This window comes from Pogoniulus pusillus, chromosome 4 (genome assembly GCF_015220805.1).
Source record: "Pogoniulus pusillus isolate bPogPus1 chromosome 4, bPogPus1.pri, whole genome shotgun sequence".
NCBI lineage: Eukaryota > Metazoa > Chordata > Aves > Piciformes > Lybiidae > Pogoniulus > Pogoniulus pusillus.
Window position 1 is genome coordinate 17,716,545 of NC_087267.1, and position 26,956 is coordinate 17,743,500.

The following is a 26,956-nucleotide window of genomic DNA, read 5'->3' on the forward strand; positions in this document are numbered from 1 at the left end:
TATGGACAGTTTCAGTGCTAGGAAGTCTATTTCCTGCTGGATTCCTGAGAAATGATCTGCTTGCTTTTGGCAAGTGGCTGTGTGTGTCAGTTACTGATCTTGTTCATCTTGAAAACTGGGCTCTCAAATGCAGCACTGCTTTTTTTTGTTGTTGTTGTTACATTTCTTGCATCCCCAAGACATGTTTAATTCAATTAGTGCTTTTCATTTCAGTCACACTGCTGCTTCGTTACTCCTTCACAGCAAGCTAGGCAACAGTTGTGATTTGGACTGTGTTTTGAGAGAGTTTACAAGCAGAAGCCTATGTACTTGCCAGCATTGTTTTGGTGGTATCATACAGGTCAATGCAGCTGTCTCCCCAAGTAGCCTCATTTTCCTGAGCTGAGTTTGCAGGCTGTAAATGGAAGAAGTTTCTTTCACCTGTGCAACTGCTCCCGCCCCAGGCAGTGCAAAAGGTGCTTGGGGTGAGCAGCCAGCGCTAGAACTGCAGCACTGTCATCTGCAACACTGGACCTGTGCCCCTGGTGCCGTTACTCATCCTGTCACTTTCTACTTCTCAGACGTGCTCCAGTGACTCATATGAGCACACATAAACCATCTGAAGAGGTTCTGCAAGTTCTTTGTTCTTTTTACTTTGTCATTTTTTAGCTGCCTTCCAATAGCTGAAGGGATCCTCCAGGAAGGCTGCAGAGGGACTTTTCCTGAGGATGTCTAGAGACAGGACAAGGGGGAATTGTTCAAAGCTGAGGGAGAGCAGAATTAAACTGGATCTGAGGAAGCAGCTCTTCATTCTGAGGGTAGTGAGACTTTGGATGAAGCTGCCCAGGGAGGCTGTGACTGCCTCCTTCCTGTGGGTGTTGAAGGCCAAGTTGGATGAAGCCTTCTCAGTTGAGCAGCTGAGTTCAGTTGAGAGGTGTCCCTGCTCATGGCAGGAGGTTGGAGGAGATGAGCTCTGAGGTCACTTCCAGGCTGAGCCAGTCTAGGATTTTTGCAAGATGTGGTAGAAGAACACATCCTCTCCTGGTGCATATGATGTGTATTTTGTTTTGAAAGTGCATTTTTATGAGGGGCTGAGCTTGGCTTTTCAAGAACCTAACATTTCAGAACACTTCTTGTAGAGGAAAGGGCTTGAAGTGCTTGTCCTTTGTCATGCCAGATCCTGTGAGATTCTGGGAAATCCAGGTTTTGGGTTTAACTGCCATGTGTTCTTCTGACAATCTGCCTGCAGCTTAGATGCTGTATCAGCATGTAACCCAGCAATTAATATCTTAGCTTAGAATTACATGGATTAAATTAATGAAATGCAATACTGACCTGACCTTGCCTGCTGCACACATACCAGGCTTAGCCCAAAACCTTCCCAGTGCCCAGAACTGGGAAGAACACCCACTACACAATGTGGAACAAGCCACAGACATCAAAATGCTTCTTGTGGAGCAGTCTTCATGGTGAGGTAGTCAAGTGTGTCCAACACAAACGCAAGGAAGAATCACTGGAGAGCACAGAAAGAAATGCCCCTGCAAGGTTTCCAGCATAGCTCAGACTAAACATCTCCCACTTTATAGGGCTCATTATTGGCTGTTTTTATATAGACTCTTTCAAAGTAGGAGAAGTACCCCAACCTGTTCAGCACAGCCTGATAGAACCTCTGTATTTCATTGTTCATTACAGGAAGCATCAGAGCCCTTGGGGGAGAAAAGCTCCCATTTGCCAAGAAGTCATCTAGTACTGACTTGAATGTTGAAGTTTTCATTTGCCACAGGTGGTGGTAAATTTTAGCCAACCTGGAATTTTGTGCAAGGTTTAGCAAAACAAACAAAACCTAACAAAAATTAAACCACAAACAAGCAAAAAAACCCAACACACACACACACAAAAAAAAACACAAAAAAACCAACAACCACCAACTTCCCCCCCCCCCCCCTTTCTTTTTGTGGCATGGTTCTGGTTAAATCAACCCTGGCAGAGATAAAGTAAAACATTGACACACATGCTTGGAATGAACAGTTCAGTCCCTTCTCTTTCAAAACCCAGCAGAAACCCCAAAACAGTTATTTTTAGCTTTTGTTTTCTCCCAGGATAGATAAATGGAATCAGCTGTGACAGAGACATGATTCACCAGCATGAAAAAGAGACTGATAAAATCCAGAACAAACAAACAAAAGCAGAAAAGGGTTTCAGGGAGGAGGGAGAGATGGGTTTATTTTTCCACAGAACTGCTTTGAGTCCATAGGGTTTGCAGAGTTGGGATTCCTCTTTCTCTCACATCTGCCCTCAAAGATGAGCAACTTCTAGACTAACAAGCAATAGGCAGGAATAAGCTCTGTTTAAGCCTGAGAAAGCCCAAACCATACACGAGTCCTTGCTATTTCTCACAGCAGGTTTCCAAAGTTATCTGCCAACGGTTTCACCTTTTCTAATAGGACTGCAGTAAAATGTTTCCTTCTTTGTATCAGCAATTAATATGTTACAGTTTCAGCGTCTTTCCAGTAACAGGAACTTGTGTTTCTGGTAAGGCAGAAAGGACCCTGAGCTGCTAAGTGGCTCCATCATTCATTGCTTTCTGTATCTCAAAGATGTGCAGCTCTGATACATGCAGAATTCAGCACAGATGGTTGATGTTTAAACCAGAGATTTGCATGAGTCCTCAACCAGAAGTCAGCAGAAAATCATGTGCAGTGTGATCTTCTCTTTAAAGTACAAATCCCTCCAGCTTCCATGTTTCAGCAGGCATTCAACCACCAGCACTGGGTTCTGCTGACTGTACTTCGGTGTGGAAACTCCATCTGGTGCTTTGTTTTGTAGCTCCTGTGTGTATTTCTTAACTTCTTCTTCATTTTTTCTCTTTTCCAACCCAAACTGTTCTGATTCTGTGATTTAGAGTTGTCCCTAAGAAGCTGGGGTTTTTTAGCAGTATATGGCTGTAACCCCTGGTCAAGACCTCATTTCCCCCCAAACAATAGCTGTTTTATTTATAAATATCCATATTTCAACTGCAAATCAAAGTGGGGAAAAAGAACTCTGGATTCTGTCTTGCAGTTTAGTCCATTTGGCTTCCTTACTGTCCACAAAATCCTTTTCTTCAGTGAGATGAGCATGTACAATTTTTACTCTCACTGCTGTTGTAATTCCAAAACACAAAGGCCTGCTAGGGCTTGTCATAGATCCTGCAAGATAACAAATACCAGCTGAGTTTCCATTCTGCTCAACAGAATGAAATGGATCAATTTTAAGGCAAAACTTTTAAAGCATAGAGTAGATCATAAGGTGCTATATAATGGGACTAGTGGTGATGTATTGAGAATAGTGGGCGGTCAGGAAGGAGACTTAGGGGTGTTGGTTGATAAGAAGCTCCCCATGAATGCCTTCATGCAGCCCAGAAGGCAGCCCTATGCTGGGCTGCATGCAGAGGAGAGTGGGCAGCAGTGCAAGAGAGTGGATTCTGCCCCTTGACTCTGCTCTGCTGAGACCTCACCTCTAATCCTGCATCTAGCTCTGGTATCTCCAGCATTAGAAGGACACAGATGATGCAAGGGCTGGAGCACCTCTGCTATGAGGATAGGCTGATGGAGCTGGGGTTGTTCAGCCTGGAGAAGAGAATACTCCAGGAGGAACTTAGAGCTGCCTTCCAATAGCTGAAGCGAAGGCTGTACAAGGACTACTCTTGAGGTTGTCTAGAGGCCGGACAAGGGGGAACAGTTTGAAGCAAAGGGGTTAGACTGGATCTTAGGAAGAAGTTCTTCAGTAGGAGGATGGTGAGACTCTGGAATAGGCTGCCCAGGGAGATTGTGGCTCCCTTTGCCCTGGATGTGTTGAAGGCCAAGTTCGTTCAGGTCTCAAGCAGCCAAGTCTAGTTGAGAGGCATCCCTGCCCATGGTGAGGGGGTTGGTGTAGATGATCTGAGGTCACTTCCACCCTGAGCCGTTCTGTGACTCTATGATATGAGGTGTGTAGTTAAGCTTGCCTTCCCCAGGCTCATAAAAACAGTATTTGATAGCTGAATAAAGTATTTTATAACTGAATGCAGCTTTGTAAACACACATCCTTGTTGAGTGCAAACAGCTTCACAGTGTTTAAAAACTGAACCAAGCTGTCTCTTGACTTTGAAAGGATCCTAGACAACAGATTTGGGCCAGAATCAAGGTATCAGTTTCAATATTTGTGTTGGATCAGATCCATTTCTTGGATCTTGACCTGGATTCTTGAATGTCAGCTCTGCAGATGTTGACAAGAGAATCATCACAGGACCTGCTTCCCTGGGCACAAGGCAGCAGCCCAAAACTATCGAGTAACATCTGTCAGTGACCTGCACTCCGTGAGCTGTGTTTCTGGAATCAGCTTAATGTATTTGCCTAAACAACCCAAGCAATTCAGAGGTAGAGGAAAGCCTAGCATTCCTGCTGCAGATAAAAATAATTGCTGAAGTGCTATCAGGAGACACTGAGTAATTGCAGGAGCGTGATGGAGCGGAGGCAGCAAGCATTTAGTGTTTCAGCTGTAACCCAGGGCATTAGGAAAGAAAACAGAAGGCCTTTACCGCGGTACTATCATTACAAACCGTGCAGTTAAGCAAGGATATTGTACCCAGAGAAGTGCTCTGTTTGTTAGCATCTGTATGGTAGGAACTGAGGATAATTAGACTTATAATAGGAGTTTCTGGCTCTGGTTCTGCTCTGTTTCAAAGGCTCAACTGTTCTTGAATCCTTAATAAGTTAAGGAATAAGTGCAGCAGAGGAGAGAGCAGGCAGAATCTGTCATAGCTGTTTGCTCACACCAGTTTGCCAAAATCTAAATGGCCATTTAAAAAAGCTTGGGTTTTTGCTGATGACATCATTTCTGCCACTGTCAAAGCATGACAAGTCCTGGCTTGCCTAAAGAAGAAGAAGAAGAAGAAAAATCTTTCTAACATTAATACTGTACAGATTTAGAACACAGACAAGGACTAGGATAGCTGTGAGGTGTTTATACCGCTTCCCATTTTTGCAGCTTTCATTCAAGAGTAGGTTTTTTTCCCAAGCATTTTGACTTTGTGCATCTTTGAACAACACATTTTAAACAGTTTGTGGTTTTGTTGTGGCTGCCTTTACTTAGACATGGACTGCTTCAGAACCTGCTCTTTTCCTGTTGTCGTTAGTTTGGACACAAGTGGAGCTGTCTGTGTCAAGCCAAGAAAACCACAGGTGTTTGTGGAGCTGATCTTACAGCACATTTTCCATAGCATCCTCCTAACCTTAGATCTTCTCTTCTAATTTCTTCTGATCTGAAGCCTTATGAGGCTGATGCTTTATGTGAGTATTTTTGAACATGCATCTTATGCCCCCCCCTCGCTTTTTTTTTAAAGCATCATCACCAGCTGTGAATTATGCAATGAATAATTAATGTTGAACGGTGACCTTGAACCTCATAAAGCTGATTGCTAAGACAATGCATCTGGGAGAACAGCTTTAAGACCGTGCTTGTAAAAGAATATCAAAACAGCTTAACACAGTAGGGAAAAGCCCCCTGGAGCCCTTTTAAAGCCAATTGCCTACAAACACTTCTGAAAAAGAACAACTCCACAGCAGAAAAGCAAAAAAAAACCAACAAAATAAGAAAGGCATGTATCAAAATCCTATGAAGTTCAGAAAAGAAAACAGCCTTTATACTTCGTTGTAACAGAGATATTGGCAGTGAACCCCTGCCTGGCATTACAGAGAGGATACGCACTCAGCATATTTGTCTGCTGTCCAGTTCCAATCATTACGGCACAGTTGTTTTCTAGTTCACTGGGTGCTAAACTCATTCATAAACAGGGCCAGTGCATGGCTTTGCTGGCACTCTAAAGCACAAAATGTTTGCCCTGGATTCCCCCTTGCAAGAGGCTACTGACGAACTGCTTATGAACCCAGCCCAAACTCCTGTCCTGATTGCAGGCTGGCAAAGATAAATGTGATGAAACTTCAGGAATAGCTAATCAGAGCTGTCTGGGGAAAAAAATGGGTGTAGAATCGGGTTGGTTCTGTGTGAAATATCTGCATGTTCAATGTGTGGTGCTGTGCCCTTCTGTCAGCCCCACTGCTGTCACTTGAAGAGAGCAGTGAGTCCTCTCATCAAGGTCCACATTGTCTGAAAGGAATTGGTTTCAAAGGGTGGGATGAAGGGAGCACCACGAGATGTAGTTCAAAGCCTGAGATGTGAAGGTGTTAAAGAGCTCACCTGAGATAATGAAGGGGCTGTGTGGCAACAAGCCTGGATTTAGGCTTCAGTGAAGGGGGCTGGAGCACAAGCCCTATGAGGAGCAGCTGAGGGAGATGGAGTTGTTCAGCCTAGAGAAGAGGAGACTCAGGGGAGGACTCACTGCTGTCTACAACTGCCTGAAAGGAGGCTGTAGCCAGGCAGGGGTTGGTCTCTTCTCCCAGGCATCCAGTGACAGAATAAGAGGATACAGTCTCAAGTTGTGCCAGGGCAGGTTTAGACTGGACATTAGGAAGAAATTCTTCACAGAAAGAGTGACTGGCATTGGAATGGGCTGCCCAGGGAGGTGGTGGAGTCACCATCCCTGGAGATGTTTAAAAGGAGGCTGGATGAAGCACTTAGTGCCATGGTTTAGTTAATTAGAAGGGTTAGGTGATAGGTTGGACTTGATGATCCCAGAGGTCTTTTCCAACCTGATTGATTCTGTCTAGCTGGCGTGGAATGGGCCCCTGTATTCCATGGCAGAGCAGTGAGTGTGTGCAGCAATTTCAGCTGACCAGCAGTGCAGCTGTCTGTGTGAAAAGGCTGGGTCAGTCTCTGGGAAAACAGGTTGAATTACAAGATCAATCCTTCCTTTCAGTACCTGTGTTCAGTGAGTGAAGGCAAGGAGAATATTCTCCTTTTTTTCATGGTTGAATTTCATATAATTAATAACAGTTTGGAGTTGGGTGGTTGTTATTTGGGGTTTTTTTTTGCTTGACTTTTATCCATAATGGTATTTATCAAATCATGGCATGTTCCAGTTGTGACTGATAGCAACTTTAAATCAAGCACATCTCCTCTTCACTTTCCTTCTCTAAACTGTGCTGTGAGATCTGAAAGATGGACCACATCATTCATACATTAGCTTTGTTTTTCTTCACAGACTGTTAATTCTGCTAATAGTTAAAATAATTAAGGAACATCTTTTTATTAAAAGCTTTTATTTACTTCAAGAACTAAATTCCAGGGTTTATGTGATGGGTTTATTTTAACAAAAAAAATTGAACAAAGAAAAAAGGTCAACATAAGCCCAAAATATTCTAAGTTGTTTTCTTCCCCCCCCCCCTCCCCCCCTCCAGTTATGTGACCCATAACACTTTAGGAGATTTTATTCCAGTTGTGGATGATTTTAAAATAAAAATCATGGAATATGTCATAGCTTGAAAAAAACATTTGCTGGGCAAGCTTAGCCTCTAAGGACCCAGGACTGCCTTAGAAAATGGCCCATAGGCCTTCAATGCGACCAAAAGAATGTCCAAGACAGGCCTGGATTTGGCAAGCAGTTGTCAGTGATGAGAACTCAGTCTGTGGCATCCTTTCAATCTGTAGTAGCAATTTCCTCATTTTAAAAATCATGACAAAAACAGTTACTCTGAAAATGATGGAAAACTTAGATTGGAGTCAGTCTGGGTTAAATCTTGTTGATGCTGTAGTCTATATCAGAGTGTGAGCACAGAGGGACAATGGCAGCCTGGGCAATGCTGCAGCCAAAGCAGCATTGCCAGCAGATGGAGAGAGGGGATTCTGCCACTCTGCTCTGCTCTGGTAAGAATTTACCTGCAGAGTTGTGTCCAGCTCTGGAGCTCTCAACACAGGAAGGATGTGAACATGATGGAGCAGGTCCAGAGGAGCACCACCAAAATGATCAGGGGCTGGAGGGCGTCTGCTACAAGGACAGGCTGAGGGAGCTGGGGGGGTTCAGCCTGGAGAAGAGAAAGATCCAGGAAGGCCTAAGAGCAGCCTTCCAGTCCTTGAGGGAGCCTCCAAGAAGGCTGCAGAGAGACTGTGTGCAAAGGCCTGCAATGACAGGACGAGGGCAATGGTTTGAAATGAGAGAAAAAGAGGTTTAGATTGGACGTGAGGAGCAAATTCTGCTCCATGTGGGCAGTGGAATACCTCAAAAGCTTGCCTAAGGAGGTAATTGAAGCCCCATCCCTGGAGATATCCAAAGTCAGGCTGGACAGGGCTCTAGAGAGTCTGCTGTAGTGGAAGATGTCCCTGCTGACTGCAGGGGGGGTTGGACTGGATGTCATTTGGAGGTCCCTCCCAACCCAAACTGTTCTATCATAACTGTGAACTACCTTCAGGTAGAGTTCCTCATTTGTACCAAATTGGTCTGATTGTGCAGATAAAAGCAGGTCACGGTCACTAAACCCACACGAGTTCTGCACTGCAGATCTAGCAGGGCTTTGAAATCTTGGTATGATATTATCACCTGCTGGGTGATTTTTTGTGTGACCTTCTTTTCTATAAATCAAGGTAAAATACCTTTAATCCTAATTTAAATTCAAAGCATAAATAATTCTGAATCTGTCACTCAATCTCAACTAAGTTTTGAAAGGTATTTAGCTTGTGGCATCTCTTGGTTTTATACTTCTAGGGCAAAGCCATTCAATTTTCACTATTTTTTATTTTAAACCAGTCTCTGAATCCCTTGGAGATTCATTTGTCAAATCTTTGAGTGGAAACCACGTTGAATTACACTGAAGCTATTTATTTTAACTAGGAGTAGAGGAGTCTGTGGAAGGGTGCACCATGAGGAATTCTGCCCTCTTTGATAAATGATTTGTCAGTCTATGGAGAGTGGGACTAGAAGTGAGCCTCAGATTTGTGCAATCTGGACTTGTTTTTTGCCTCACATTTTTGGACCACACCTGAGTCCTTTTCTGGGACTCAATCCCAAGCAGCGCTACAGGCTGGGGACTGAGTGGCTGGAGAGCAGCCAGGAGGAAAGGGACCTGGGGGTACTGATAGATAGTAAGCTGAAGATGAGCCAGCAGTGTGCCCAGGTGGCCAAGAGAGTCAATGGCATCCTGGCCTGCATCGGGAACAGTGTGGCCAGTAGGACAAGGGAGGTTATTCTGCCCCTGTACTCAGCACTGGTCAGGCCACACCTTGAGTACTGTGTCCAGTTTTGGGCCCCTCAATTCAAGAAAGATGCTGAGGTGCTGGAACATGTCCAGAGAAGGGCAACAAAGCTGGTGAGGGGCCTGGAGCACAAATCCTATGAGGAGAGGTTGAGGGAGCTGGGGGTGTGCAGCCTGGAGAAGAGGAGGCTCAGGGGTGATCTTATTACTGTCTACAACTACCTGAGGGGAGGTTGTAGCCAGGTGGGGGGTGGCCTCTTCTCCCAGGCACCCAGCAATAGAACAAGGGGACACAGTCTCAAGTTGTGCCAGGGTAGGTATAGGCTGGATATTAGGAAGAAGTTCTTCACAGAGAGAGTGATTTCCCATTGGAATGGGCTGCCCAGGGAGGTGGTGGAGTCGCCGTCCCTGGGGGTCTTCAAGAAAAGACTGGATGAGGCACTTAGTGCCATGGTCTAGTTGATTGGATGGGGCTGGGTGATAGGTTGGACTGGATGATCTTGGAGGTCTCTTCCAACCTGGCTGATTCTGTGATTCTATGATTAGCTTGCTGTGCCACCTGAGCCTGGTTGAAGACTTGCTGCTGTCTGCTTGGCATATGCCAAGTATCTTTGTGTCTTCTGAATATGGGAGCAATTGATTTCCAGTAGAATCATAGAATCAACCAGGTTGGAAGAGACCTCCAAGATCATCCACTCCAACCTAGCACCCAGCCCTAGCCAGTCAACTAGACCATGGCACTAAGTGCCTCATCCAGGCTTTTCTTGAACAGCTCCAGGGACAGCAACTCCACCACCTCCCTGGGCAGCCCATTCCAATGCCAATCACTCTCTCTGCCAACAACTTCCTCCTAACATCCAGCCTATACTTTCCTATACTTTGTAGTAGGTAGGATGAAACACCCATGTGCTGCTCCAATTTTGGTGCAAGGGCTTGAGTGAGGGTTGGGGGAGGTCAGGAGCCTTCTTATACCCCACAGGGGTAGGTTTCATTCTGCTTGAATTTTAGCTGGCTTAACTGCACACCTCTTTTATTGTGGTGTTTTCTGGTTTGCTTTTCCCCTCCTCTCAAATACTGTGCTACCAGCCAAGAATAACTTGGGACTGATTGCAGGACTGCTTTTTAATGCTTTCAAAACATTGCAGGAATGTATCTGATGCTTTTCTTTACTAGATTAATTTCTTTTTATTTTTTTTCTCTCTCTCCTTTTTTTTTCTTTAAGGCATTTAGTAAAACCAACAACTCCCTGAAAGCAGCAGCATGCTTGTGCTGGAGCTGCACAGAAAAAGTGTTCTGAACCCGAAACTGAAATGCTGGGATACAGGAGAGGTTGCCTGGCAATTTTCCAGTTTCAGGCCTGTTGATATGCAAAAAGTGTCAGTCTAGGCAATTTTTGCTCCACTTGCACCACCAATAATTTTATCAATATCAGAGCCTTTTGGCTTTTCCTGCTCTGACCTTTCTATATGCTTGTCAGAGCTCTTCATCTCCCTTTTATTACTTGACTCCTTTTCTGATACTTGAGCTGCATCCTGCGTCTGAGTCGAGGCAATCCCAAGCACAAATCCAGGCTGGGCAGTGAGTGGCTGGAGAGCAGCCCTGAGGAGAGGGACTTGGGGGTGCTGGTTGACAAGAAGCTCAACATGAGCCAGCAGTGTGCACTTGCAGCTCAGAGGGCCAACCAGAGCCTGGGCTGCATCAGGAGAAGTGTGGCCAGGAGGTCGAGGGAGGTGATTCTTTCCCTCTACTCTCCTGAGACCCCACCTGGAGTACTGCATCCAGTTCTGGAGCCCCTGTTACAAGAGGAATGTGGACATACTGGAGTGTGTCAAGAGAAGGGCCACGAGGATGATCAGAGGGCTGGAGCATTTCTCCTATGGGGACAGACTGAAAGAGTTGGGGCTGTTCAGTCTGGAGAAGAGGAGGCTCTGAGGTGACCTTCTTGTGGCCTTCCAGTATCTGAAGGGGGCCTACAAAAAAGCTGGGGAGGGACTTTTTAGGCTATCAAGGAGTGACAGGCCTAGGGGGAATGGAGCAAAGCTGGAGATGGGTAGGTTCAGCCTGGATGTGAGGAGGAAGTTGTTGAGCATGAGAGTGGTGAGAGGCTGGACTGGGTTGCCCAGGGAGGTGGTTGAGGCCCCATGCCTGGAGGTGTTTAAGGCCAGGCTGGCTGAGGCTGTGTGCAGCCTAATCTAGGGTAGGGTGTCCCTGGGCATGGCAGGGGGTTGGAACTAGATGATCTTTATGGTCCCTTCCAACCCTGACTGGTTCTGTGAACTTTTTATGATGGACTACATCTTGTGTGTGTGAGGAGGGGTAGCAGCTTTGGTTTGGGGTGGAAATGGTATGCAGTTTTGCCTTATTTCTGCCAGTGTTTTTTTCTTACGTATTAGGCAGATTTTATGAGCTGGTTTCAGCTGGGAGTGAGAGGGGAGAAGGATAGCTCCTAGGCTAACATCTCAGTTCCACCCTGACTCTTAGGTTTCCCACAGAAGGTCACAGCATGGGCTGAAAGAAGACTCTTTGGACACCTCAGGTTACAGTGACATTAAATGATATCAAAGGCTTATCTATTATGATGTAGCAGCCTACACAGGATTCCCCATGTGAACCCTGGGAAACTCAAGACCACTTTTTATGAAGTCTTGCAGGAATGTATATCCAGGGAAGCTTTTGCATTCAGTGTAGAGCCCAGGTAGGGCTGTGCATAGTTGTAAATTCTCCTTTGTGTGGTGCAGTTTGCTGCCTGTGCTGTGTGACCACTGTTTCTCTGTGTCTTCAGGACAAGACATTGCCCTGGAGCCTTTTGACATCTGGAGTATCTGGTTGGAGTTGAAGTGTAGGAGAAATGTGTTACACTTTGCAGCCTGTTCTGAGCCCTCTATGTTGCCTGATTTCACACCAGTTGTTTTTCATTGTGGGACCAAGCCCTGTGTGAAGAGCTTTGTCTGAGACTGTGAGCAGCCACTTTTGCCCAAGGGGTGTCTCTGTGTGTGCCTTACCACAGACACACACCAAAACAGATTGGCAGAGGAGGAAAGATTCAAAGCTTTCTTCCTCTCATCTGCTCTTCAAAACTGCATCACTTCTCTTACTCATGGAATTTCTTGTATCCTTGAAAGGGTCCTCCAGGAAGGCTGCAGAGGGACTTTTTCTGAGGGTGTCTAGAGATGGGACAAGTAGAAATGGTTTGAAGCTGAGGGAGAGCAGGGTTAGACTGGAGTTTAGAAAGAAGTTCTTCAGTATGAGGGTGGTGAGACTCTGGAATAGGCTGTCCAGGGAGGTTGTGGCTGCCTCTTGCCTAGGGGTCTTGAAGGCTGGATGAGGCCTTGAGTAGCTGAGTCCAGTTGAGAGATGTCCCTGCCCATGGTGTGGGGGTTGGAGTAGATGAGCTCTGAGGTCCCTTACAGCCTGGGCTATTCTGGGATTCTATGACTGATTCAAAGCAAGTCCATCTCATTACCTGATAGCAAAAGTGAGCATTACATTTACACTGAACAGCACACAGTGAGGCAAAACCTTGCTACTGTATCCTAGCTCTTCTGTGCAACTCCACAATTTAGCACCATAACCTTCTGAGAAACTGCTTTGCAATTGTTCTATAAAGCTATAGAGCAGCAGACACTTAATCAGAAAATAAGCCTAAATTACAGCATTCCATGCTATTTAAAAGGATCCTATAGTGAACTGGAGGTGAAAGTTGAACACCTAAAAGGTAGGAGAATAAACCAGGCAGGAATACCTCCTGCAGATAGGATGACTAGAAATGTGTTTGGGCTTTTTTCCAAAGCCACAGCAGAATTTGTAATGCAGAACAGATTCTGGGGACAGAAAGCCCACCAGCATGCCTTCTTTTCAGATTTGAAGGTGCGTGCTTTGTAATGAGTTGCATGAGCCAGCAGTGTGCCCAGGTGGCCAAGAGAGCCAGTGGCATCCTGGCCTGCATCAGGAATGGTGTGGTCAGCAGGGGCAGGGAGGTCATTCTGCCCCTGTACTCTGCACTGGTTAGACCTCACCTTGAGTACTGTGTTCAGTTCTGGGCCCCCCAGTTTAAAAGGGACATTGAGATGCTTGAGCGTGTCCAGAGAAGGGCAACGAGGCTGGTGAGAGGCCTTGAGCACAGCCCTACGAGGAGAGGCTGAGGGAGCTGGGATTGTTTAGCCTGGAGAAGAGGAGGCTCAGGGGTGACCTTATTGCTGTCTACAACTACCTGAAGGGTGGTTGTGGCCAGGAGGAGGTTGCTCTCTTCTCTCAGGTGGCCAGCACCAGAACGAGAGGACACAGCCTCAGGCTGCGCCAGGGGAGATTTAGGCTGGAGGTGAGGAGAAAGTTCTTCACTGAGAGAGTCATTGGGCACTGGAATGGGCTGCCCGGGGAGGTGGTGGAGTCGCCGTCCCTGGGGCTGTTCAAGGCAGGATTGGACGTGGCACTTGGTGCCATGGTCTAGCCTTGAGCTCTGTGGTAAAGGGTTGGACTTGATGATCTGTGAGGTCTCTTCCAATCCTAATAATACTGTGATACTGTGATGATCATCAATCCAATTCCTTGATCAGCAAACAGACCTCAGAAAAATAACATTTAAAGCCAGTGAACTATTCTACACTAGCAAGAAGAGCAGTCTGAATTCTTTGATCTCTGAGGTCTCTTCCAGCCTTGGTGATATTGTGATACTGTGAGTTCACCCTAGATCCAGGTGAAACCTACTCTCCCTCAGCTTCAAACTATTCCCCCTCTAGACATATTCATGGAAAGTCTCTCTCCAGTCTTGCTGTAGGATCCCTTCAGATCAACATTGTTCTGACAGGGGAGGTATTCAGTGTATTTCTCTGCTCCTGATCCCAGTTTCCCCCTCAGTAATGCAGAGTGCGGAGGTGACAGGCAAGCATGCAGGCAATGGGAGGTACTGGAAGTACAGAACAGCTTTTGTACTCCAAAATAAAATCCAAGTGGGCTCTTTTCACAGCCCAGCCTGATATCTATGCTGGCAAAATGAATCAAGTGCTGGCCAGCTACCTGGAATGTTTTCCAGCGTGCTCCATCGACCAGGGGTTCTGGAACTATCTGGGCTGTCAAAAGAGGGATTTTCTCTGGAACTGTGTGTGCCATGGGAGTAAATGACCCTGTGGTTTATTGAGGAGGATTCTCTGATCATGAACATTGGCTCCTTATTGCTATCCTAAAAAATCACTGCTGTGATGGTTTGGGGGTTACCTGCTCCCCTACTTTTATGAAATCACCCAGACTAGACTCAGCTGGCTGTAAGTTAAGGAATGAAGCTTTATATTCACAGCTTAGCACAATATGCAAGCAGATGTTTACAATATGTCACAAATATGTACAGCTATAGACAGGAATATACAAGTTAAAGGTAATACAGAAGCATAGCAGCCCTCCCAGAAATCAGAGTCTCCAGGAGGGGCTCCTAACTACCCTTCCACCTTCTTTCCACCCCTCTACCTTATCCCAGAGTATGCCTTATGTGCAAGGTGAGTTTGGAGGATCAGCAAGGGGGGTTAGAAAGCAGAAGCATTAGTTACACAGAAGCAGCCCAGGGAGAAAAGCACAGACACCGACAGAGACCCCCACACACTGTCTTATCTGTATTTGTGTTGTTGTTTTTATACATCTCAGCAAGCCTGTGAGTGAAGCAGTCATCAACACTGTTATCTTTTCACAGCCTAAAATCTAATTTTTCTCAGTGAAATATTCCACTTAGCCTCAAGTGAACACAACTGCCCACTGAGTGAGAGCTGTCAGAACAGGTTGGCAAGGAATGCCTTGTGAGCATGAATGAAGCAAGCATGTGCCAGCCACGGGGAGGTGGAATGCACCACTTAACAAATGCTTCTATTTTTAGCTCCCTAACCTTCCTCATATGCTTTCCATCAGGAGACAAGTCTTATACATGCGAGGCGGCCAAAACAAGCTGCCAGTTGTGGCCTTTCCATGAGATTTCCATGGTTTTAGTTTGCAGAAGGAGGGCTGAGAATCCTGCAGCAGCTGGCTGGGGAGCAGCCGTGGTGTGGAATTCCTCTCAGCTGAGTGTATTTAGACAGCAGCACGCTTACAAACTGCTTGTCAAACTGGACGCCTGCCGGGGAGCCTGGGGCCTCCTCGCTGTGCTTACTAAGCCCATGTTTCAATGGAGAGGCAAATTTGGGTTTTTTTCTTCTCCTTCCCTCCCCCTCCCTCCCTTTTCCTTTCTCTTTTGCCTCCTCCCCCATCCCTCCTGTGCTAAAAAGGCATCGGTGACTGGTGAGAAGAACTGACCAACTTGACCTTCTCTCCCACTGGTGGTCATGAGAGTAATAAAAGGAGAGGTCAAAGGTTAGCTTTTTGAATACATGTAGGAGCTAATTTATTACAAGGAGAGAGTTTCGCATTGGCTGAATTATTTTCTTGAAGAGAAGACCACACTTGAGTTTGTTTATGCCTTGTGTTCATTGGGAGCTTTCTGTAGGAGCCTCTCTATGCACCTGTGCGCAGTACAATAACAGCCCTTTTCTGCAGGGTGGAAGAGCTGACAGCCAAAGAAAAAAATGGGCCAGCCTGCAGCAGAACCTGAGGGTTATTTGATTACAGAATGTGGTCTGGAGGGCTTTTTTCATTGTAGCTCCTATTTTGTACCCACCCCCCAACCTTTTCTTTTTTTTTTTTGACCTTATCCTGTTGCTGGATATTTTTTGGCTGGTAGAACAGAGAGGAGCTGGATTGGGGGAGGAGGAAGGAAGGAGAGTGCATTTGCACAAAGATCTTGCTGAGAAATAAAGGCCTGGGTTCTTCAGGAAATAAGGATTGACACAGTTAGAAGTCAGTGATAGTAAGAGCTGCTGTTCTCTCAGTTATCAGTTCCATGAGCTGTTGGGATTCAGAAAAGTTCTGCATTCTGCTTGCATTTCTGGCTGCCCTGGCTGCCCAGGATGCTGCCATACCTCAGGACTTCAGAAATCATTTGCTTAGCTCTAAGTGTCCTGGCTGCCCTTAGTCTCCCTGCTGCTCAGCTGCAGCCCAGCAACCTGCTGCCTTAGACATACCTCCTGGTTTTGTACAGTGCCTTTTGCTGTGTCACTTACAGGCAGGCAAGGAAGCTGTGGCTGCAGATTCTGTTGAGACTCCCCTGGTCCAGAAAATCTTGATCTGGTGTAGAGATGTTTCTTTTTCCAAAAGCACCTCCAGCTGCAGTTTAAGGACGTTCTGCTGTATGATAGCAGACCCTGCATGTCAGACCCTCTGGGCACTGAAATCTGCAGTCTGCATGAACATTCTGCTGATAGAAAGTTGTCCGTATTGCTGCTGAAAGACTCTGAAAGCTCTCTTCAGGTAAACTGAGCAGCTTTCTTCTGAACACACTGGGATTAGAAGGCTGAGCCTGCTCAGCCCCGGAACCTAGGCTTGTTGGGGAAGTTTACAGATTCCACATTTCCAAGCACCAGGACTAGGAGAGGCTCAAGTTTTAAATGTGCTCATCAGCTTTGTCTGTGCTGGCAAGGAGGCTGAAACCACTTTGCGGGGCTTGAGAAGAATGATGTAGTTCCTGGAGCTGCAGTCAGATTTAAAGGGAGCAGACTTCCCACCCTCAGTGTCATAACCTTTCTCTGCAATTCATGTCTTGGCTTAAACATTGAGGCATTCACCTGGTAACATTTTGGAGGGAAATTTACAGTCATTTAGCAGATATGGAAGTTCTTTACTATGAGGTGGAGCAAATTGCCCGGGGAAGTAGTGGAGTCATCATCCCTGGATCCCAAGAAATTGTAGATGTGGTGCTTCAGGAGGTGGTTCAGTGGTCATGGTAGTTGGGTCATGGTTGGACTCAATCATCTTAAAGGTCTTTTCCAGCCTTAGTGATTCTATGGTTCTGTGATTAGCTGCTATGAAGCCAGAGTAGGCAGAGAGGAGGCTGTAGAAGCAATGTAGAGGCCAGAGTTCTGTGAGCTGGCAACTGTAGAGGTCAGGACATTTATGACAGACCCCACAGGGCTTGAGGGTTGAGTGTGTGCATGTATGCCTCTCCAGGTGAGACAATTACAGCTGATGCATTTGCTGTACATGTGTGTGTACTTGCATACAGGGAGCACACCCCTCCCAGTAGAACCAGCTGGAATGAAGCAGCAGCAGCCTTGCCTGTCTCAGCATTCTGGATGCAGCAGCTGAGGTATTTGTTCAGTATCTCCTGAGAGAGGAGTGAATTGCTCTGCTGGGTGCCTGGGGCCAGCAATAGTAAGAAGTCTTATTTTAGGTAGGACACTGTCACAGTCTCAGCTGTGATGGTCTGAGACCCACAGACCACAGTGATGAGGCTGAAAGGAAACAAGGACATGGCTTTTTCAGATCTAAGAGGGAAGGGGGAAACAAGACATATTTGTATGTTTTTATGGACATGCAGATTCAACCTTGCAGACTTCACAAGGAAATCATCCTGGAAAGGGGATGGATGCAGTGGTGGCCTAGTAACAGGAAAAAATAGATCTTCTGACTTCTGCCAGGGCATCTGATCAGTATCCTGAGCCAACTACTTTTCACTCTAGCCTCGTTGCTTCATGAAACTGGAAGGCATCTGAGAAAGGATGCAGTCTGTGTGCAGTGAAGGGTTGTAAGAGGGCATGTGCTAAGCATTGCCTTTACCTTGTTCACCCCACAGTGCAGCACCTGGTCCTGCCCTTTGTTCTCCATCCTTTGTCCTCCTGCAGGCCAGAAGCTGTCACCTCTCTGGCTTGGACTGTGTCCACATCTGTTACAACAGTATAAAAGACAGCAGCTATCTGCCAGCTGTGGTTACTGTTCTGTGACACCAGCTGAGACTTTGTAGGGCAAAATATAAAGGGGAGAACAAACCCAGGCCTGCACTGCAAGTGTGGCTCTGTTGCATATTCTCTGCTGTTCCACATGGGTTTAGCTGTGTGCAGTGCTGTCCTTTGTGTGATTACAGAACACTCGTGGCTGACTCACTGGAGCACATCGATAAGCACAGCAATCAGCATGAGCCAAGCAAACCTGGTCTGTGAACTGTCCAGAAGCAAACTAGTTGGATGCAGTGCCCATGTTGCTGGGGGTGGGGAGCTGGAGCTTGGCTGAAAAGATGTGATGGTTTGGGTGTTCCCCCCACACACACACTTTTAGAAATGACCCAGACTAGACTCAGCTGGCTCTGGGAATATGAATGAAGCTATTTATTTACAGCTAGCACAATAGACAAGCAGATATTTACAGTAGATACAGTTATAGACAGAAATAGACAAGGTAAAAGGTAAGACAGAAACACAACTCCCCTCCCAGAAACCTGAGTCCCCAGGAGGGGCTCTCAACCACTCCTTCACCTTCCTTCCTGCCCCTCTCAACCTTACCCCAGTCCTAAAGAAGAATAGAGGTTCAGCCAAGAGGTTAAGAAAGCAAAGTGGGTTAGCCCAAATGGAAGGTGAGGCTAGGGAGTAAGATGTTGCTCCGCCAGCAGCCCAAGTGAGAGTGAGAGAAAAATGACGAGAATGTTATCTAATGTTTTCATTTCTTCTTCCCATACTCCTTAGCAAGACTGTGAGGGAAGTAGACATCACCATTGTCTTCATTTCACAGCCTGTAATCTAGTTCTTCTCAACAAAACATTCCAGCTAGCTTCAAACTAGCACATTGGCTTAATTGAAGGTTTTGACTTAAGGGTAACTTCTTTCTGCTGGATTGGATGAAGTTTGCTATGTACCAAACTGGCTTCTTGCTTCTTGACAATCCAGTTCAACTGCTAAAGTAATACCATGTTCATAGATTATGCTGATACATGAATTTTGCACTTTCATTTCTGCTTAACTAAGTGGAGCCCAGACTCTTTCACGTGCAGGAGGGAAAACGATATCCCGAGAGAGAGATAGCACCTCAGAGAGCTGCTAAACAGGGATCCTGCAGTGTTCTTCAGTGTTCCCTCTCTGATCAGCATGGACACTACGGTGTCCAGTTCTGGGCCCCTCAATTCAAGAGGGATGTTGAGGTGCTGGAACATGTCCAGAGAAGGGCAACAAAGCTGGTGAGGGGCCTGGAGCACAAATCCTATGAGGAGAGGTTGAGGGAGCTGGGCCTGTTTAGCCTGGAGAAGAGGAGGCTCAGGGGTGATCTTATTACTGTCTACAACTACCTGAAGGGGCATTGTAGCCAGGTGGGGGGTGGCCTCTTCTCCCAGGTAACCAGCAACAGAACAAGGGGACACAGTCTCAAGTTGTGCCAGGGTAGGTATAGGCTGGATATTAGGAAGAAGTTCTTCACAGAGAGAGTGATTTGCCATTGGAATGGGCTGCCCAGGGAGGTGGTGGAGGCACTGTCCCTGGGGGTCTTCAAGAAAAGCCTGGATGAGGCACTTAGTGCCATGGTCTAGTTGATTGGATGGGGCTGGGTGATGGGTTGGACTGGATGATCTTGGAGGTCTCTTCCAACCTGGTTGATTCTATGATTCTATGACACGTTATGTCAATGTACTCCCTCCACTTAACTTCTTTAGCACAGCCCAGGAAACTCAAAAGCTTGGGATTGAATTGTTTGATAGAAGCTCCAGTTCCATCTACAGAACTGACACTGCTTTTTAGTGTAACTGACAAACAATTACATCATCTCATGAGCATACTTCTCATTTTTCTTGCTCATGTATGATGGCAGCCTGCTTTATTCCATTCTGGAAAGATTTTCTCTCCTTTTCTTCTCTTTTAAAATACAGGCACTGCAGTTTAGCTGAGTTCAGTGATAATAAAGACCAAGGAAAGATGATGATCTGTGTGATCTTCTCTCATATGTGTGGCACTGAGAGTCTGCCTCATAATTTTCCTCTTTCCGTTCCTTTCATATTCCACTTGAGGAAAGCTTGGTTATTAGGGATGAGCTTACAGCTCATTAAATTCTAGAATGGCTCTGGTTGGAAGGGACCTCAGAGATCATCTACTCCAACCTCCCTGCCATGGGGGCACCTCTCAACTAGACTCAGCTGCTCAAGGCCCTCATCCAACCTGGCCTTCAACATCCCCAGGCAAGAGGCAGCCACAGCCTCCTTGGTCAGCCTATTCCAGAGTCTCATCACCCTCATACTGAAGAACTTTTTCCTAAACTCCAATCTAACCCTGCTGTTCCTCAGCTTCAAACCATTCCCCCTTGTCCTGTCTCTAGACACCCTCATGAGAAGGCCCTCTGCAGCCTTCCTGGAAGATCCTTCCAGGTACTGCAAGGCATCTCATGGGTCCCCTCAGAGTCTTCTCTTCTCCAGGCTGAAAAACCTCAGCTCCCTCATCCTGTCCTCATAGGGGAGATGTTCCACCTCCTTCAGCATCTTTGTGGCATTGGACTCTCTCAAGCAGTTCCCTGAGTTCCTTTTTGAATTGAGAGGCTCAGAACTGGACATGATATTCCAGATGCTGCCACGCCAGGGCAGAACAGAGGGGCAGGAGAACCTCTCTTGATCTACTAACCACAGCTTTTCTGATTCACCCAGTCACCAGTCCTGAAGTCAAGGCTTTGAGAGGCTGAAGCCAGTCTGCAATATTTCTGGCTGAGCTTTCTGAGACACACACTGCTGGGTCATTTCTGGAGTTTTGCCAGCTTCAGACAGGGAGGCCCCAGCAAGCCTGTTAGGTAGGAATGAGGTTGGAATGTCACTTTTGCTGCACTTGGTTTTCCACTGTCCCTGCTCTGCTGACCACTGGAGTGAAAATAAATTAGAGGACTTCTTTCCTTTTTTTTTTTTTGACCACTGTGATGTCTGCCATCCTTTATTACATGCTGTAATTCACAAATGGTTCATCTGAGTAACTCTGGGGTTTGGGTTGTTGGTTTGTTTTTTTTTTGGTTGCTGTCATTCTTTTTAATACTTAGGAATAAGAAATATTTTCCCACTGACTCCTTGTCTCTGCAAGTAGGAGGATATCCACTCAATTTTGTTAGGAAGCTGTAGATCTTTAGTAGCCTTTTGCTGGTGTAATTTAGGAGGGTCAGAATTAGGGTACAGATTTTACATACCTTTGTAATGGTTTTAAGAATGCTGTCATTAGAAAGTCTTATCACTCTAATTTATGGCTCAGTAAAGTGTTGTCTCTTGTTTCCCAGAATGGCTCAGGTTGGAAGGAACCTCAGAGACTTTTAGCCTCCCCACCTCCCAACTAGACTTAGTTGCTCAAAGCCTCATCCAGCCTGGCCTTCAACATCCCTTGGAAGGCAGCAGCCTATTCCAGAGTCTCACCACCCTCACAATGAAGAACATCTTCCCTAAATCCAGTCTAACCCTGCTCTCCCTCAGCTTCAAACCATTCCCCCTTGTCCTGTCTTAGACACCCTTAGGAAAAGTCCCTCTGCAACTTTCCTGTAGGATCCCTTCAGCTACTGGAAGGCAGCTCTATTTTCTGGAATATTTTATTAGAACAGTAACTTTATAGATCTGAGGCAGCTCCTTGCCATGCAGCATAAAGCACGAGGTGCAGTTTTGGAAAAGGCTGGTTTATTTTATTTGTGTGTGTACAGGTTGTTCGTCTTGGAGTAATTTAGCATTAGAGTGCTCTGCCGCACACAGATGTGGTTTAACACATGAACTGAACAGCCTCTTGCTCTTTTCTTCAAGCTCTCAGAACTTGATTTTATAGTTTCTGGCAGTCAGTCCCTAGAAGAGTTCAGAAACTTCTATAAGCAATATCTCATGGTCATAAATTATCACCAGCATTGTAGGTTTGTAAAAACCCTGCACAAATCTCCCTGTAAGCATAACAATAAAAAGTGCAAATGTGTTCAGCAATGTTCCTCAGGCCACCATTGCTCTGAGCTATGTGTAACAGTACCCTGAAACCTACAGCTGAAGCCTATCTTGTTACCTGTTTGTTAACTCCCAGCGTAACACACCGCAGCAGTAAAACCCCTCTGCTTTGCTGTTTATTGCCCTTCTGACATGTGGCAACACAAGCGGACTGCAGGCACTCGGAGAGAAAGCAGGAGGGAACTTTGTTCAATATTCATAGTGCAGATGTCCCATCTTTGCCTCCTTGGAGCAAACAACCCAAAGCTGATTGTTGTGGGCTTTCTGGGAAGTCTGCTTCTTCCAAGTTTGGGGGTTCATATTTTACTGGCAGAGGCAGCGTTGCTCTGCACATGGCTGGCACCACGCTCAGGCTCTTTGGAAGAAGATTATCTAAGTGACTGAGCTCTGATTGGAAACATCCCTGACAGTTCAGCTCTACTGTGTGCTTTAGGAACTTAAAGGAAAACGTGAGTCTTGCTTCAAAGAGTTTATAATGAGGTTCAAAGTGAGGCCCACCACATCAAAAGAGGGATATAACATTGGAGGGGAGAAAGACAGAAGGAACTGAGGTACTTTTGTCCAGTGGCACAACAGAATCATGCCTTTAGCTCCTAACTGGTTTAAGTTCAAGAGTTTACACTGTATTTGCTCCAGCCAGTCCTCCTTTCCATGGGAATGCCCAGTAACTTGATCTCAATCCAAAACCTGCTCTGCTTTCCGCAGCAGAACTGTCACCCACATACATTAGCAGCTCAACAGCTGCAGAGCACCAGACTGCTGCTGAAGGAGGGCTCTGAAGCAACGGGTCTGGAAGTGCAAGCAGCTGGATCAGATTTGTGTTGTGCACCTGATCTGCTGCTGCAATTCATATTGGAACTGCAAATCAGTTGTTAATGGCAATGGCTGTCTCCCTGCAGGCATGTTCCATGCAATTCTCTGGTTACCCTTTGACTTAACATAAATGTTATTTCGTGAGGAGCATGGCAAGGGTTACCCAAAGGCTTTTCTCTTTCCAAACAGTTAGTGAAACCAAATGTACCATTGTGTTCTTCAGGTGATGCTGGGGCCACAATCTCCTTCCAGTATTAACTATGATCAATGGAGTAGGTAGGACTGATGACAGACAGGATGTGTATAGAAGGACACATCTGTTGGAGCTAGTCCAAAGGAGACCACAAAGATGATCCAAGGGCTGAAGCACCTCTGCTATGAGGACAGCCTGAGGGAGCTGGGGTTGTTCAGCCTGGAGAAGAGAAAACTCTGGGGACACCTTAGAACTGCCTTACAATAGTGGAAGGGATCCTCCAGGAAGGCTGCAGAGGGGCTTTTCCTGAGGGTGTCTAGAGACAGGACAAGGGGGAATGGTTTGAAGCTGAGAGAGAACAGTGTTTCACTGGATCTGAGGAAGAAGTTCTTAAGTAGGAGGGTGGTAAGACTCAGGAATAGCCTGCCCAGGGAGGTTGTGGTTGCCTCCTGCCTGGGTGTGTTGAAGGCCAGGTTGGATCAGGCCTTGAGCAGCTGAGTGTAGTCAAGAGGTGTCTCTGCCTATGGTGGGAAGGTTGGAGTAGATGAGCTCTGAGTACTTTCCAACTTGAGCCATTCTAGGACTTCAGGCTACTATCTTTGGGTTTTTTGGTTAGGTTATTTTTGTTAGGGATTTTTGTTTGTTTTAAAAACCAAGACCAAACAGAACTGAAACCAAACCCCATACATATTTTGAGTCTTTTTCACCACATAGAATTGTTGTGCTTTGCAAAGGTCATAATCCCAAGTCACACACCTGAATCAAACAGTGTGCACACCAGCCTTGCTTGTCCCTTACCCCTCTTTGATCTTCATCTCTGCAAAGGTCATTCATCTCAGCATTCCTCTGAGCTGATCTTCATTTGTGTTTGTTGAGCTGACAGATATGGTCTGCAAGGTGAGAGTGGGCTGATTCTGTGCTCTGCAGCACACCTGTCTGTAGTCTAGGCACTAATGTTTATTTCTTGGCTTTCCCAGAACCTATAACAAGGTTTTTACTTCAATATTCTGTGTTTGTGGTGTGTGAAGGAATCAGAGAAAAGCATTACTCGGATCCAGCTCTTGTGTGTCATGGCTGAACTGTACTGATCATACTTATAGGTTTCCAGGGAGATGAGGTTGATGAGATCATTCTCTCTTTGTCTCTATTTTTGTCAGTCTCCTCTTCCCTCTCTCTCCCTTCTTTTCTCCTCTCTCCTCACCAATAATCTACAAACCTACTTGCCGAGTTCCTCTGCTGGGAAGGAAACAGCTGAAACACTAAATTTCTAGAATTATCTTGAGTAATGGCAGTCAGGTAGTGGAGAGAAACTCAAATGAATTGCCCTACAAGAAAGAAAAGGCTTCAGTTTTAAATACAATCCTTGTTAGAGTGCAGATAATCCGTACAGAGGCAGCTCTAAACAAGAAGTTGTGCAGAAGTTCTGCTGTTTGCTGAGATGTTTGAGTTTTAGAGTACTAAGTGTTGTGCTGATACCAGAATTAATCACACAAGGTGACTCACCTGCAGTACTGTGCCCAGCTCTGGGGCCCTCAGCACAACTTCCTCCAAGGAGTTGATGGAGCAGGTCCAGAGGAGAGCCACCAAAACGATCAGGGGCTCGGGCATCTCTGCTACAAGGACAGGCTGAGGGAGCTGGGGTTATTCAGCCTGGAGAAGAGAAGGATCCAGGAAGACCTAAGAGCAGCCTTCCAGTACCTGAAAGAGCCTCTAAGAAGGCTGCAGAGAGATTGTGTGCAAAGGCCTGCAGTGACAGGATGAGGGAAATGGTTTGAAACAAGAGAAAAAGAGGTTTAGATAGGATGTGAAGAACAAGTTCTGCACCCTGAAGGTGGTGGAACACTGCAACAGGTTGCCCAGAGAGGTAGCTGAAGCCCCATCCCTGGAGGTGTTCAAGGCAAGGCTGGACAAGTCTATAAGTAACCTGCTCTAGTGGAGGATGTCCCCTGCTGACTGTGGAGGACTTAAACTGGATGACCTTTGGAGGTCCCTTACAACACAAATCATTCCACTATTCTGTTGTATGGGAAGTTGTCTGTGACACCCCAACAACTGTGGATGTGCACACACAATTCATCAGCCATTCAAGATGATCTTTAAGAGGTCAGCTCTTGACTGTCTGCTCTGCATAGAATCACAGAATGGTAGGGGCTGGAACACACCTCTGGAGATCATCAACTCCAGTCCCCCTGCTAAAGCAGGTACACATGGAGCAGGTTACACAGGAACTTCTGTTTCTATCTATAAACAAACAGTAAGGTATTAACATGAGAAGCAGAAGCATTTTACAAAGCTGTGTAGCAGGTTGTGTTGAAAAAGTGAAACAGTTCAACTACGAATGCCTCTTACTGCTCAGAACCCAACTGTGATGCACAGTGGTCCTGCAGCACAAACCCATCCTCTGCAGGTATGGCACATTTTCCTCTTTCTCTTTTTTTATCTCCTTCCTCTTATGCTACATTTTCCTCTTTCAGATGATAGCAGAACTTGCCTCTTTTCACAGGATCACAGGATGCCAGGGATTGGAAGGGACCCAAGGAGATCATCGAGTCCAGCCCCCTGCCAGAGCAGGACAATCCTATCTAACACAATTCTATCTAACACAGACTTTCCTATGTAAGTTGTTGGTAATGATGATCTGGACGAGGGGATTGAGTCCAGCATCAGTAAGTTTGCAGATGACACCAAGCTAGGAGCAGGTGTTGATCTATTGAAGGGTAGGAGAGCCCTGCAGAGGGACCTGGACAGGCTGGATGGATGGGCAGAGGCCAATGGGATGAGATTGAACAGGGCCAAGTGCAGGGTTCTACGCTTTGGCCACAACAACCCCAAGCAGCACTACAGGCTGGGGACTGAGTGGCTGGAAAGCAGACAGGAAGAAAGGAACTTGGGGTACTGGTGGATAGTAGCTGAAGCTGAGCCAGCAGTGTGCCCAGGTGGCCAAGAGAGCCAATGGCATCCTGGCCTGCATCAGGAACAGTGTGGCCAGTAGGACAAGGGAGGTTATTCTTCCCCTGTACTCAGCACTGGTCAGGCCATACCTTGAGTGCTGTGTCCAGTTCTGGGCTGCTCAATTCAAGAGAGATGTTGAGGTGCTGGAAGGTGTCCAGAGAAGGGCGATGAAGCTGGTGGAAGGTCTAGAGCACAGCGCAGTGTGGAGAGGCTGAGGGAGCTGGGGTTGTTTAGCCTGGAGAAGAGGAGGCTCAGGGGTGACCTCATTGCTGTCTACAACTACCTGAAGGGAGGCTGTAGCCAGCTGGGGGTTGGCCTCTTCTGCCAGGCAACCAGCAACAGAACAAGGGAGTCACAGACTCAAGTTGTGCCAGGGGAAGTATAGGCTGGATGTTAGGAGGAAGTTGTTGGCAGAGAGAGTGATTGGCATTGGAATGGGCTGCTCGGGGATGTGGTGGAATTGCCTTCCCTTGAAGTGTTGAAGCAAAGCCTGGATGAGGCACTTAGTGCCATGGTCTGGTTGACTGGCTAGGGCTGGGTGCTAGGTTGGAGTGGATGATCTTCGGTGTCTCTTCCAATCTGGTTGATTCTATGATTCTAATACTTCAAGTGATTCTCTGATGGTAAGCACAGACTGAGGGTGAATGTTTTCCCACTTGCCAATGCCACTGGCTCCAGGAATCAATGGATGTGTCCAGAGTGGCTCCCCAAACAGCACTGCGGAGTGGCTCTGGCTGTATGCTGTAGCCATTGGCTGCTTTTTAATATCCTAATGGATATTAGCCTAGATAGGCTTCTGTACAGGCAGAACAAGTCACAATAGTGATAGCATGTGAAGTGATAGAGAAGTGGAAGACTTGAATTAGGACAAAACCAGGCACGTTTGCATGGCTCTCAAAGGTCCATATTTAGGGTTTCTTCTCAGGCAGGGTTAAACAGTCATGAGTGCCTGTGTGTTGAATGTATGTGCATGTGTATGAAACACCACCACACACACACACACGTGTGTGTGTTACCAGTGTTATTGCACTGAACAGGCTGCACAGAGCACTCTCCTTGTCAGTCTCCACTGCTAGTTTCCTCTTTCCTTGTGTTGCCTGTGCATCACAAAACTCACAGCAGGGCTTGGCTGTGTGCTCTTGACTCAGT

At 46.4% G+C, this 26,956-nt stretch overlaps 1 protein-coding gene across 1 annotated transcript in view; it reads left to right on the forward strand.

The window, feature by feature from the left end:
• LOC135174753 (potassium voltage-gated channel subfamily KQT member 1-like) overlaps positions 1 to 26,956 on the forward strand; it is a 393,404-nt gene that overhangs the window by 77,258 nt on the left and 289,190 nt on the right.